Genomic DNA, 14116 nt, shown 5'->3' with positions numbered 1-14116 from the left:
GTCTATTTGAGAGTAAGCATCACATAGACATGGTAACATGACTAAAGATGACAGATAAGATGGGGTATGTGTTAACAGTGATGTGCAAATAGCAGGTTATCAATAATGCTCACAGAATGAATGAAGGGCTGAATCAGTAGTAGGAACTGGATATTGAGAAAATATTATCCTAAATAATGGGAATGTCAAATTGTTTCAGAACATACAATATCTTTCAATAGCAAATGTCTTCCATGTAGACACAGTTTGATTTTGATCTACATAAAATCACTCTACGGCACTTTATGTGGGTTTCTAATATAACATTTTTTATCTTTTCTTATGGTTATTTACTTGGCTTAATTTCTTACCACTTTCTGGGTTAACAAAAGCATAGAATATAGCATTTCTGGTGATCTTCAAATGCTCACTTCTTTTTTACGCTTCATATTTAACGAGGCTCTTAACATACACTATAAAATGCTCATATTTCAAGTATTTCTAATGGAATTATCATAAGTAGACTAGTTTCCCTCTTGAGGATTATAACACTATTTGATTTAATTAAACTGATCAAATTAAAGGAAATGGTGGTGTAACCCCTTGAGTAATGTATATTCCAGTTATGGAACCTGCCATTGCTGTGTGATACTGCTTGCATATTATATTTGGAATATTTTCAGATCTCACTTTGTAATAGAATATTCAATTATGCCAAATAAAATAAATGATGACAGTTTGAGACGTTTTAGTTAACTTAAAAATGTATTTCCTTAATACTAAACAATTTATAATCATTGTTTTACTGCCCTGAGTTATGATTGCATTATATAGATAAATACTTAAATGAATAGATGCATTCAAAAAGTTGAGAAAAAATTGTAAAATGTGGAAGGCGATGTATTGACTTCAATTCCGAATACACTATGAAAGCACATCTCTGCTTAAGAGCTGAAAATTCATTAAATGTAATAGGACAGAATGCGTAGATCATGCTCTATGATGTATTAAGTAATGATAAAATAACTGATATACTTCAAAAATATTAAACATGTCAGGACTTTGCAGCTCCCACTTTATTCTCTCTCCCCAATTCTTAGAAATCTAAATACAATCCTATGCAGATCTTGTTATCCTGCTTAATATTTATTCTCATTCTTTCCTTGAATAGACTTGGATATTTGAAAAAACTCACATGACCTGTCCAGCTGGAAAATAATTCTATCCTCTGTAATAAGTATCTAAATGAGAAGCAGTATCAAATTTTTCCATAAGTGTAAGCCATTTAGAGTACACTGGATCTCCATATTAGGTAGTATTCTGTTGATATTATAAATACTATTGGGTATATAAATTATAAGCAGTATAAATATAATTTCTAATATTTTCATAACTTATGGAGAGATTGTATTAGACTGCAGATATAAAGACTGGATTCTGGGTGCCTGGGTGGCTCAGTCGTTAAGTGTCTGCTTTTGGCTCAGGTCATGATCCCAGGGTCCCACATCGGGCTCCCTGCTCAGTGGGAAGCTTGCTTCTCCCTCTCCCACTCCCCCTGCTTATGTTCCTGCTTTCACTATCTCTCTGTCAAATAAATAAATAAAATCTTTAAAAAAAAATAAAGACTGGATTCTGTAGCTTAGCATCAACCACTAGCTGACTGTATGATGTAGGAAAAGTCATTAAACTTTCCACTCCCAGTTGTTTTCATTATTGAAGGATAGGGGAGAAAGACAGGGAGAATGCATGGAGAAACTGTGAGGATTGTGACCACCAAGCATCCTAGAAAATGTCGGGGGAGGAAATAACTAATATTAAACTAAGTGTCTACATTTTGACATGGTAATATAATGAATATCTATATTGATGAAGCAATAGTTATAAAGTGTTTAGATTATTTACAAAATGTTTAAATTCATTTTCTACTATGTTCTCATGATATAACCGAAGTAGAAATTTATTGTCTTCATTTCAGAAAGAAGGCTATGTCAGTTTAGGAAATTTTAAGTGTCACGCTAGAGATGGGAAACCAGATTTCCATACTACAAAGATGGCTTGCACTGCTCTTTCCCATCATCTCATTAATTCACTGTAATTGAGGATCTGTCTGGTTTATCCATTAAGTCAGAGAGCAGTCTTACTTTGCATGGCTGAAACACTTAACCCTGCCTATTATGCAGGTCCCAGGTGATTCTTTTTACACTCTAGGTGACAAATATGTAAGACACCCTACCTAAAAGCAGAGGTAAGAGAAGTTTTCTGAGGCAGTCAGTACCTGTCACTGTAGCACCTTCCAAATTGGATCAATGTTTGAAGTGATGGGCCACATGTTAGACTAGATAAAAAAGAAATTGATATAAGGAGTAGTAAATAGATCAAAAGTTAAGGGAGAGATAGAAGGCTTGGAAATCCCAGTAAGATTATGAAGCAGCTATAGTGAATATAGCAAAAAGAGAAAACTGGAAGGATGTGAATGCTGGCAAAAAAAATGGGATATTGATCTTTAACTTTCAGAAATAATCACTATATGATTCTGGGCACACCCATTCTACAGAGCATAGTGATCATTTTGCCCCATGCTATGAGAAAAATTACAGTTGATATCTTCTTTCTTTTCTTTTGGTTTTGTTTTCATGTGTGTGTGTGCATGTGTGTGTTGACTGCAGGTGGTGAATTCTAAGTTATTTGTAAAACTATACAAAAGAAGCATTTACATAGAATTGGTAAATGCAGTTTTGGGGTGATTAGATTTATGAGAAACTAAAATTGGTAACTGGCAAAACCATCCATTATGCAGTTAGTTAGTCAAGATTGAAATCCCTACCTTCATTTAATCAATTCCCAAGTCTTCTGAGTTCTAATTTGTACACATTTTTAAATCTGTTTACTTCCTGATAAGTCATTTGCAAATATCTTCTCCCATTCTGTCGGTTGTCTTTTGGTTTTGTGGACTGTTTCTTTGGCTGTGCAAAAGCTTTTTATCTTGATGAAGTCCCAATAGTTCATTTTTGCCCTTGCTTCCCTTGTCTTTGGCAATGTTTCCAGGAAGAAGTTGCTGCTGCTGAGGTCAAAGAGGTTGCTGCCTGTGTTCTCCTTTAGGATTTTGATGGACTCCTGTCTCACATTTAAGTCTTTCAACCATTTTGAGTTTATTTTTGTGTGTGGTATAAGGAAATGGTCCAGTTTCATTCTTCTGCATGTGGCTGTCCAATTTTCCCAACACCATTTGTTGAAGAGACTGTCATTTTCCATTGGACATTCTTTCCTGCTTTGTCAAAGATTAGTTGACCATAGAGTTGAGGGTCCATTTCTGGGCTCTCGATTCTGTTCCATTGATCTATGTGTCTGTTTTTGTGCCAGTACCATACTGTCTTGATGATGACAGCTATGTAATAGAGCTGGAAGTCCGGAATTGTGATGCCACCAGCTTTGCTTTTCTTTTTCAACATTCCTCTGGCTATTCGGGGTCTCTTCTGGTTCCATACAAATTTTAGGAGAATTTGTTCCATTTCTTTGAAAAAAGTGGATGGTATTTTGATGGGGATTGCACTGAATGTGTAGATTGCTCTAGATAGCATAGGAATTTTCACAGTATTTGTCCTTCTAATCCATGAGTATGGAACTTTTTTCCATTTCTTTGTGTCTTCCTCAATTTCTTTCATGAGAATTTTCTAGTTTTCTGAGTACGGATTCTTTGCCTCTTTAGTTAGACTTATTCCTAGGTATCTTATGGTTTTGGGTGCAATTGTAAATGGGATCGACTCCTTAATTTCTCTTTCTTCTATCTTGTTGTTGGTGTATAGGAATGCCACTGATTTCTGTGCATTGATTTTATATCTTGCCACTTTACTGAATTCCTGTATGAGCTCTAGCAGTTTTGGGGTGGAGTCTTTGGGTTTTCCACATAAAGTGTCATATCATCTGCAAAGAGTGAGAGTTTGACTTCTTCTTTGCCGATTTGGATGCCTTTGATTTCTTTTTGTTGTCTGATTGCTGTGGCTAGGACTTCTAATACTATGTTGAATAGCAGTGGTGATAGTGGACATCCCTGCTGTTTCCTGACCTTAGAGGGAAAGCTCTCAGTTTTTCCCCATTGAGAATTGTATTTGCTGTGGGTTTTTCATAGATGGTTTTTATGATATTGAGGTATGTACCTTTTATCCCTATACACTGAAGAGTTTTGATCAAGAAAGGATGCTGTACTTTGTCAAATGCTTTTTCTGCATCTGCATGGAGCACTGGGTGTTATACGCAAACAATGAATCATGAAACACTACATCAAAAACTAATGATGTAATGTATGGTGATTAACATAATAATAAAAAATAAAAAATAAATAAAAAAATCTGTTTACTTCCCTCCATTCCAGAGCAAATGACCATCATCTCCCACTTAGACAAATCCCTATAATCTGATCTCTCTTTTTCCAATCTTCTCTTCCTCCATTCACTCATTCCATATGCAGCAAGTGCTTTTGTCACAAAGAGAGAGAGAGAGAGAGAAGACAAATTTGACATGACACCTTACTATTTTAAAGCCATTCTTATTTATCGGTAATAATACAATAATAGTAGGGGACTTTAACACCCCACTTACATCAGTGGACAGATCATATAAGCAGAAAATCAATAAGGAAACCATGGCTTTGAATAACCAGATGGACTTAACAGATATATTCAGAACATTCTATCCTAAAATAAGCAGAATACACATTCTTTTCAATTACACATGGACTGTTTTCCAGAATAGATCGTATTTTAGACCAAAATGCAATCCTCAACACATTTAAAAAAATCAAAATCATACCATGCATTTTTTCTGACCAGAACATTATGAAATTAGATTCAGCGACAAGAAAAAGTCTGGAGAGACTACAAATACATAGAGGTTAAATAACATGATACTAAAGAGTGAATGGGTCAACCAGGAAATAAAAATAAAGAAATAAAAAATATATGAAAAAAATGAAAGCATAATTGTTCAAAACCTTTGGGATGCAGCAAAAGCTATTCTAAAAAGGAAGTTTATAGCAATACAAACCTGACTCAAGAAGCAAGAAAAATCTCAAATGAACAATCTAACCTTACACCTAAAGGAGTTAGAAAAAGAACAACAAACAAAACTCAAAACCAGAGGAAGGAAGGAAATAATAAAGATTAGAGCAGAAATAAATGATACAGAAACTTAAAAAAAAAACAATAGAATAAATCAATGAAACCAGGAGCTGGTTGTTTGAAAAAATCAATAAAATCAATAAACCTCTAGCCAAACTTATCAGGAAAAAAAGACAAAAGACTCAAATAAATAAAATCACAAATGAGAGAGTAAAAATAACAACCAACACCACAGTAATACAAACAATTATAACAGAATATCATGAAAAACTATATGCCAACAAATTGCACAACCTGGAAGAGATGGATAAATTCATAGAAAAATATAAACTTCCAAAACTGAAATAGAAAGAAATAGAAAACTTGAACAGATTGATAACCAGCAAATAAATTGAATTAGTAATCAAAAAACTCCCAACAAACAAAAGTCCAGGGCCAGATGGCTCAGAGGCGAATTCTACTAAAGATTCAAATAAGGGATAATACTTATTTTTTTCAAACTATTCCAAAAAATAGAAAAGTAAGGAAAACTTGCAAATTCATTCTATGAGACCAGCATTACCCTGATACCAAGACCTTATAGATAAAGACTCCATTAAAAAAGAGAACTATAAGCCGATATCCCTGATGAACATAGATGCAGAAATTCTCAACAAAATACTAGCAAACTGAATCCAACAACACATTAAAAAATCATTCACCACAATCAAGTGGGATTTATTCCTGGGTTACAACAGTAGTTCAATATTCATGAATCAATCAACATGATGTATCATATCAATGAGAGAAAGGGTAAAAACCATATGATCATTTTAATAGATGCAGAAAAAGCACTGGACAAAGTACCACATCCATTTATAAAAACCCTCAGCAAAGTAGGTTGAGAGAGAACAGACCTCAACATAATAAAGGCTGTTTATGAAAAATCAACAGCTAACATCATCCTTAAAGTGGAAAACTAAGAATTTTCCCTCTAAGATCAGGAACAAGATGAGGATGTCCACTCTCATCACTTTTATTCAACATAGTACTAAAAGTCCTAGCCACAACAATCAGACAACAAAGAGAAATAAAAGGCAACCGAATTGGTAGGGAAGTAAAACTTTCACTATTTGCAGATAACATGATACTCTATATAGAAAACCCAAAAGACTCCACCAAAAAATTGCTAGAACTGATACACAGATTCAGGAAACTCACAGGATACAAAATCAGCATACAGAAATCTGTTGCATTTCTATACACTAATAATGAAACAGCAGAAGGAGAAACTACAGAATCAATTCCATTTACACCTGTACCAAAAATAATAAGACACCTAGCAATAAATCTAACTAAGGAAGTGAGGGATATGTTCTCTGAAAACTATAAAATATTGCTGAAAGAAATTGAAGATGATACAAAGAAATGGAAAGACATTCCATGCTCATGGATGAGAAGAACAAATATTGTTAAAATATAAATACTACCGAAAACAACCTACATATTTAATTCACTTCCTATCAAAATACTAACAGCATTTTTCACAGAACTAGAACAAACAATCCTAAAACTTGTATGGAACCACAAAAGACTCTGAATAGCTAAAGCAACCTTGAAAAAGAAAAGCAAAGCTGGAAACATCACAGTTCCAGACTTTGAGTTATATCACAAAGTATAAAAATAGATACATAAATCAATAGAACAAAATAAGAAACCCAGAAATAAACCCATAATTACATGGGCAATTAATCTCCAGCAAAGCAGGAAAGAATATCCAAAGGGAAAAAGACCGTCTCTTCAACAAATGGTGCTGGGAAAACAGGAGAACTACATGCAAAAAAACTGGACCAATTTCTTATACCATACACAAAAATAAATTCCAAGTGAATGAAAGACTTAAATGTGAAACCATAAAGCCATAGAACAGAGCACAGGCAATAACTTCTCTGGCATTGGCCATAGGAACCTTTTTCTAGGTAGGTCCCCTGAGGCAAGGGAAACAAAAGCAAAAATAAACCATTGGGACTACATCAAAAGAAAAAGCTTCTGCACAACAAAGGAAGCAACCAACAAAACTAAAAGGCAATCTACAGAATTGGAGAAGATATTTGCAAATGACATCAAATAAATGTTAGTATCCAAAACCTATAGAGAGCATATGAAACACAACACCCAAAAAACAAAAAATACAGTTAAAAAATGGGCAGACGACCTGAACAGATGTTTTTCCAAAGACGTCCAGATGGTGAACAGGCGTGTGAAAAGATGCTTAACATCACTCATCATCAGAGAAATACAAATTAAAACTTCAATGAGATATCACCTCACACCAGTCCGAATGGCTAAAATCAACACAAAAAATAGATTTTGGCAAGGATGTGAAGAAAGGGGAAACCTCTCGCACTGTTGGTGGGAATGCAAACTGGTGTAGCCACTTTGGAAAATAGTATGGAGGTTCCTCAAAAAGTTAAAAATAGAGCTACCCTATGATCAAACAATCACAATATTGGGTATTCACCCAAAGAATACAAAAACTAATTAAAAGGGATACCTGCACCCCAATGTTTATAGCAGCATTATTTACAATAGCCAAGATATGGGAGCAGCCTGTGTCCATCAATTGATTAATGGATAAAGACGATGTGGTGTACAGTGGTACATACATACATACATACATACACACACAATCGGATATTATTCAGCCATTTAAAAAGAATGAAATCTCATCATTTGCAATGACGTGGATGGAGCTAGAGTATAATCCTCAGTGAACTAAGTCAGAGAAAGACAAATACCATATGATTTCACTCATATGTGGAATTCAAGAAACAAAACAAATGAGCAAAGGGAAAAAAAAGAGAGAGAGAGAGAGAAACTAAGAAACAGGATCTTAACTACAGAGAACAAACTGATGGTTACCAGAGGAGAGGAAGGTAGAGAAATGGGTGACATAGGTGATGGGGATTAAAGAGCGCACTTGTTGTAAGGAGCACCGGGTGTTCTATAGAAGTGTTGAATCACTATATAACACTGTGTGTTAACTAACAGAACTAAAATAAAAACTTAAACATAGTTATCATTATTTATCCATTGCCCTTAGCATAAAAATACACATTCATCCTCATAGATATCTAAGTCTCTCTATACCCAACTTGCTTTACCATCTCCTTCCTAACTACTGTCCTCTCACATTCTCCACTCCACTAAATCTTTTAGTTTCTTGAATATACAATACTTTCATTTACCCCCTGATTTGTTTGCATGCTGTTTCCTATGCATGGATTTTTTTAATGTTACACTCCCTGTCAACCTTATAATACCTAACCATCCTCAGAGAAATTGTCCCTAGATGCTGGACTAACTTGATTAAATTGGTATATTCTCCTTCTGGGCACTGTATATTCCTTTCATAGCTCCCATCAGACATTTTAGTGATGAAGTAGTAGTATTTAATATCAGACTTCTGCCTAAACTACTCCAAGGTCTGGGAGGGTTGCCTATATACTGTGCTTAAACAGTGCTAATATCTTTTTTTTCTAACTGCAGATATTTCAGAGTGTGTTGATGATATCATCCATATGGATATTAGATTATATCAGAAATGCAACTGTAAGACTCTAAGTCACAATAATAATGTCATAAGAATTGAAATGTCAGGCAATCATTATAGCAAAACTGTGAAATAGATACAAATAAATACTCACATATCTGGGATGAGGAAACTGAAGCAAAAAGAACCTAAAGAAATTGCGTATGATTACATAACTAGTCTTTAGCAGAATGAGGGTTCAAACCCAAGCCTGTGATGTACTATGCTGTGTATAAATGTCCTTGAGTAATGCTGAGAATGAAAAATAAATGTAAGTAGTTGCTAGAAAGAGTGGCAGATCTGGAATAGTAAGATAGTATAAGACTCTAAAGGGAAGAAGGTTTGTACTTGGTTGGAAAAGCCTCAACCTGGGAGCTGGGAGATGCTACCCAAGTCAGAGATAACGTAACTGTAGGAAATGTTATGTGGAAAAGTCTTAGAGGATAAGCATGCTTTATTAAAGCAAGAATAAGGAGGCAATATTGTCAGAAGTGTTAAGAATTTTAAAGAAAAGCTTCTAGGTTATATTAAAGACATGTTTGTTCTAGGATCCAAAGTAGTAAAAAAAAGTCCATGGGATATCCAGTCAAGGGTCAGCTCGAAGAGAGTTAATGAACCTCCAAAAGAATACATCATAAGAGATCAATAAAAACAAATTCATTAAATGAGAAGGTCTTAATACCAAAGCGATGGCTTTATTTAAATATAGTTTGTATATATTTAAAACAACTATGGTTATTCCCTAGGCAAATCCCAATAGAAAAATTCTTGAAAAATCAACTGCTATGTACACTTACTTTTGATGCCTCAGGATTCTTACATATTTTAGATTCTTACATATTTTACCTATTTTACAATATTATGTATTCTTACTGCTTCTAGTTAAGTTACTCCATGGATATATCTGCAATTTTCTTATACTAGTTTTTTCTTCATAGCTTTATAATACATTTGAAACATGTTATGGGTTATTTCTCCTCTGCCTACTATTACTTTTTAATAAATGTTCTTATTTTTGTGTATTAAATTTTTTAGAAGGGTGGAATAATTTTTTACATTCTAATAAAAGTATATTAAATTATGATCAGAATTATATGAAGTCTAAATGAATATAGATAAATGTACTATCTTGGGAAAATCAGAACATTATATATTGTTCACATTTCAACTCATGTTCCTTCATTTACTCATTTTCTTTTATATTACGATGTAACCATATTATAGCTATGGGTTTGGTCATTTCTTATTAAGGGGAATAAAGGTTAATAAAACAAAAGAATAAGAACTATTTTTTAAATTTTTTATTGTTATGTTAATCACCCTACATTACATCATTAGTGTTTGATGTAGTGTTCCATGACTCATTGTTTTTGCATAACACCCAGTGCTCCACGCAGAATGTGCCCTCTTTAATACCCATCACCAGGCTAACCCATCCCCCCACCCTCCTCCCCTCTAGGACCCTCAGTTTGTTTTTCAGAGTCCATCGTCTCTCATGGTTCATCTCCCCCTCCGACTTACTCCCCTTCATTCTTCCCCTCTTGCTATCTTCTTCTTTTTCTTTTTTCTTAACATATGTTGCATTATTTGTTTCAGAAGTACAGATCTGTGATTCAACAGTCTTGCACAATTCACAGCGCTCACCATAGCACATACCCTACCCAATGTCTATCACCCAGCCACCCCATCCCTCCCAACCCCCACCACTCCAGCAACCCTCAGTTTGTTTCCTGAGATTAAGAATTCCTCATATCAGTGAGGTCATATGATACAAGTCTTTCTCTGATTGACTTATTTCACTTAGCATAACACCCTCCAGTTCCATCCACGTCATTACAAATGGCAAGATCTCATTCCTTTTTATGGTTGCATAATATTCCATTGTGTATATATACCACTTCTTCTTTATCCATTCATCTGTTGATGGACATCTTGGCTCTTTCCACAGTTTGGCTATTGTGGACATTGTTGCTATAAACATTGGGGTGCACGTACCCCTTCGGATCCCTACCTTTGTATCTTTGTGGTAAATACCCAGTAGTACAATTGCTGGATCGTATGGTAGCTCTATTTTCAACTGTTTGAGGAACCTCCATACTGTTTTCCAAAGTGGCTGCACCGGCTTGCATTCCCACCAACAGTGTAGGAGGGTTCCCCTTTCTCCACATCCCCGCCAACACCTGTCGTTTCCTGACTTGTTAGTTTTAGCCATTCTGACTGGTGTGAGGTGGTATCTCCTTGAGGTTTTGATTTGGATTTCCCTGATGCCGAGCGATGTTGAGCACTTTTTCATCTGTCTGTTGGCCATTTGTATGTCTTCTTTGGAAAAATGTCCATGTCTTCTGCCCCTTTCTTGATGGGATTATTTGTTCTTTGGGTGTTGAGTTGGATAAGTTCTTTATAGATTTTGGATACTAGCCCTTTATCTGATATGTCATTTGCAAATATTTTCTCCCATTCGGTTGGTTGTCTTTTGGTTTTGTGGACTGTTTCTTCGGCTGTGCAAAAGCTTTTTATCTTGATGAAGTCCCAATAGTTCATTTTTGCCCCTGCTTCCCTTGCCTTTGGCGATGTTTCTAGGAAGAAGTTGCTGCAGCTGAGGTCGAAGAGGTTGCTATCTGTGTTCTCCATTAGGATTTTGATGGACTCCTGTCTCACGTTTAGGTCTTTCAACCATTTTGAGTTTATTTTTGTGTGTGGTATAAGGAAATGGTCCAGTTTCATTCTTCTGCATGTGGCTGTCCAATTTTCCCAGCACCATTTGTTGAAGAGACTGTCTTTTTTCTATTGGACATTCTTTCCTGCTTTGTCAAAGATTAGTTGACCATAGAGTTGAGGGTCCATTTCTGGGCTCTCAATTCTGTTCCATTGATCTATGTGTCTGTTTTTGTGCCAGTACCATACTGTCTTGATGATGACAGCTTTGTAATAGAGCTGGAAGTCCGGAATTGTGATGCCACCAGCTTTGCTTTTCTTTTTCAACATTCCTCTGGCTATTCGGGGTCTCTTCTGGTTCCATACAAATTTTAGGAGTATTTGTTCCATTTCTTTGAAAAAATTGGATGGTATTTTGATGAGGATTGCATTGAATGTGTAGATTGCTCTAGGTAGCATTGACATCTTCACAATGTTTGTTCTTCCAAACCATGAGCATGAAATATTTTTCCATTTCTTTGTGTCTTTTTCAATTTCTTTCATGAGTATTTTATACTTTTCTGAGTACAGATCCTTTGCCTCTTTGGTTAAATTTATTCCTAGGTATCTTACGGTTTTGGGTGCAATTGTAAATGGGATCGACTCCTTGGTTTGTCTCTCTTCTGTCTTGTTGTTGGTGTATAGGAATGCCACTGATTTCTGTGCACTGATTTTATATCCTGCTACTTTACTGAATTCCTGTATGAGTTCTAGCAGTTTTGGGGTGGAGTCTTTTGGGTTTTCCACACACAGTATCATATCATCTGCAAAGAGTGAGAGTTTGACTTCCTCTTTGCCAATTTGGATGCCTTTGATTTCTTTTTGTTGTCTGATTGCTGTGGCTAGGACTTCTAATACTCTGTTGAATAGCAGTGGTGATAGTGGACATTCCTGCTGTGTTCCTGACCTTAGGGGAAAAGCTCTCAGCTTTTCCCCATTGAGAATGATATTCGCTGTAGGTTTTTCATAGATGACTTTTATGATATTGAGGTAAGTACCCTCTATCCCTATACTCTGAAGAGTTTAATCAAGAAAGGATGCTGTACTTTGTCAAATGCTTTTTCTGCATCTATTGAGAGGATCATATGATTCTTGTTCTTTCTTTTGTTAATGTATTGTATCACGTTGATTGATTTGTGGATGTTGAACCAGCTTTGCAGCCCAGGGATAAATCCCACTTGGTCATGGTGAACAATCCTTTTAATGTACTGTTGGATCCTATTGGCTAGTATTTTTGTGAGAATTTTTGCATCCATGTTCATCAAGGATATTGGTCTGTAATTCTCCTTTTTGATGGGGTCTTTTTCTGGTTTTGGGATCAAGGTAATGGTGGCTCATAAAATGAGTTTGGAAGTTTTCCTTCCATTTCTATTTTTTGGAACAGTTTCAGGAGAATAGGTATTAATTCTTCTTTAAGTGTTTGATAGAATTCCCCTGGAAAGCCATCTGGCCCTGGGCTTTTGTTTGTTGGGAGATTTTTGATGACTGCTTCAATTTCCTTAGGGGTTATAGGTCTATTCAGGTTTTCTATTTCTTCCTGGTTCAATTTTGGTAGTTGATACATCTCTAGGAATGCACCCATTTCTTCCAGGTTATCTAATTTGCTGGCATAGAGTTGCTCATGATATGTTCTTATAATTGTTTGTATTTCTTTGGTGTTGGTTGTGATCTCTCCTCTTTCATTCATGATTTTGTTGATTTGGGTCATTTCTCTTTTCTTTTTGATCAGTCTGGCCAGGGGTTTATCAATCTTGTTAATTCTTTCAAAGAACGAGCTCCTAGTTTTGTTGATCTGTTCTACTGTTCTTTTGGTTTCTAGTTCATTAATTTCTGCTCTGATCTTTATTATTTCTCTTCTCCTGCTGGGTTTAGGCTTTATTTGCTGTTCTTTCTCCAGCTCCTTTAGGTGTAGGGTAGGTTGTGTATTTAAGACCTTTCTTGTTTCTTGAGAAAGGCTTGTATTGCTATATACTTTCCTCTCAGAACTGCCTTTGCTGTATCCCAAAGATTTTGAACAGTTGTGTTTTCATTTTCATTGGTTTCCATGAATTTTTTTAATTCTTTAATTTCCTGGATGACCCATTCATTCTTTAGTAGGATGCTCTTTAGCCTCCATGTATTGGAGTTCTTTCCGACTTTCCTCTTGTGATTGAGTTTGAGTTTCAAAGCATTGTGGTCTGAAAATATGCAGGGAATAATCTCAATCTTTTGGTACCAGTTGAGACCTGATTTGTGACCTAGGATGTGATCAATTCTGGAGAATGTTCCATGGTCACTAGAGAAGAATGTGTATTCTGTTGCTTTGGGATGGAATGTTCTGAATATGTCTGTGAAGTCCATTTGGTCCAGTGTGTCATTTAAAATCTTTATTTCCTTGTTGATCTTTTGCTTAGATGATCTGTCCATTTCAGTGAGGGGGCGGTATTAAAGTCCCCCACTATTATTGTATTGTTGTCAATGTGTTTCTTTGCTTTTGTTATTAATTGCCTTATATAACTGGCTGCTCCCATGTTAGGGGCATAGATATTTACAATTTTGCTAGATCTTCTTGTTGGATAGACCCTTTAAGTAGGATATAGTGTCCTTCTTCATCCCTTATTACCATCTTTGTTTTAAAATCTAATTTGTCTGATATAAGGATTGCCACCCCAGCTTTCTTTTGGTGTCCATTAGCATGGTAAATGGTTTTCCACCCCCTCACTTTCAATCTGGGGGTGTCTTTGGGTCTAACATGAGTCTCTTGCCGACAGCATATTGA

This window comes from Eumetopias jubatus, unplaced genomic scaffold, assembly GCF_037043125.1.
Source record: "Eumetopias jubatus isolate StellerSeaLion01/CBP00866 unplaced genomic scaffold, mEumJub1_p1.0 scaffold_1, whole genome shotgun sequence".
NCBI lineage: Eukaryota > Metazoa > Chordata > Mammalia > Carnivora > Otariidae > Eumetopias > Eumetopias jubatus.
This window is presented reverse-complemented; position numbering follows the sequence as displayed.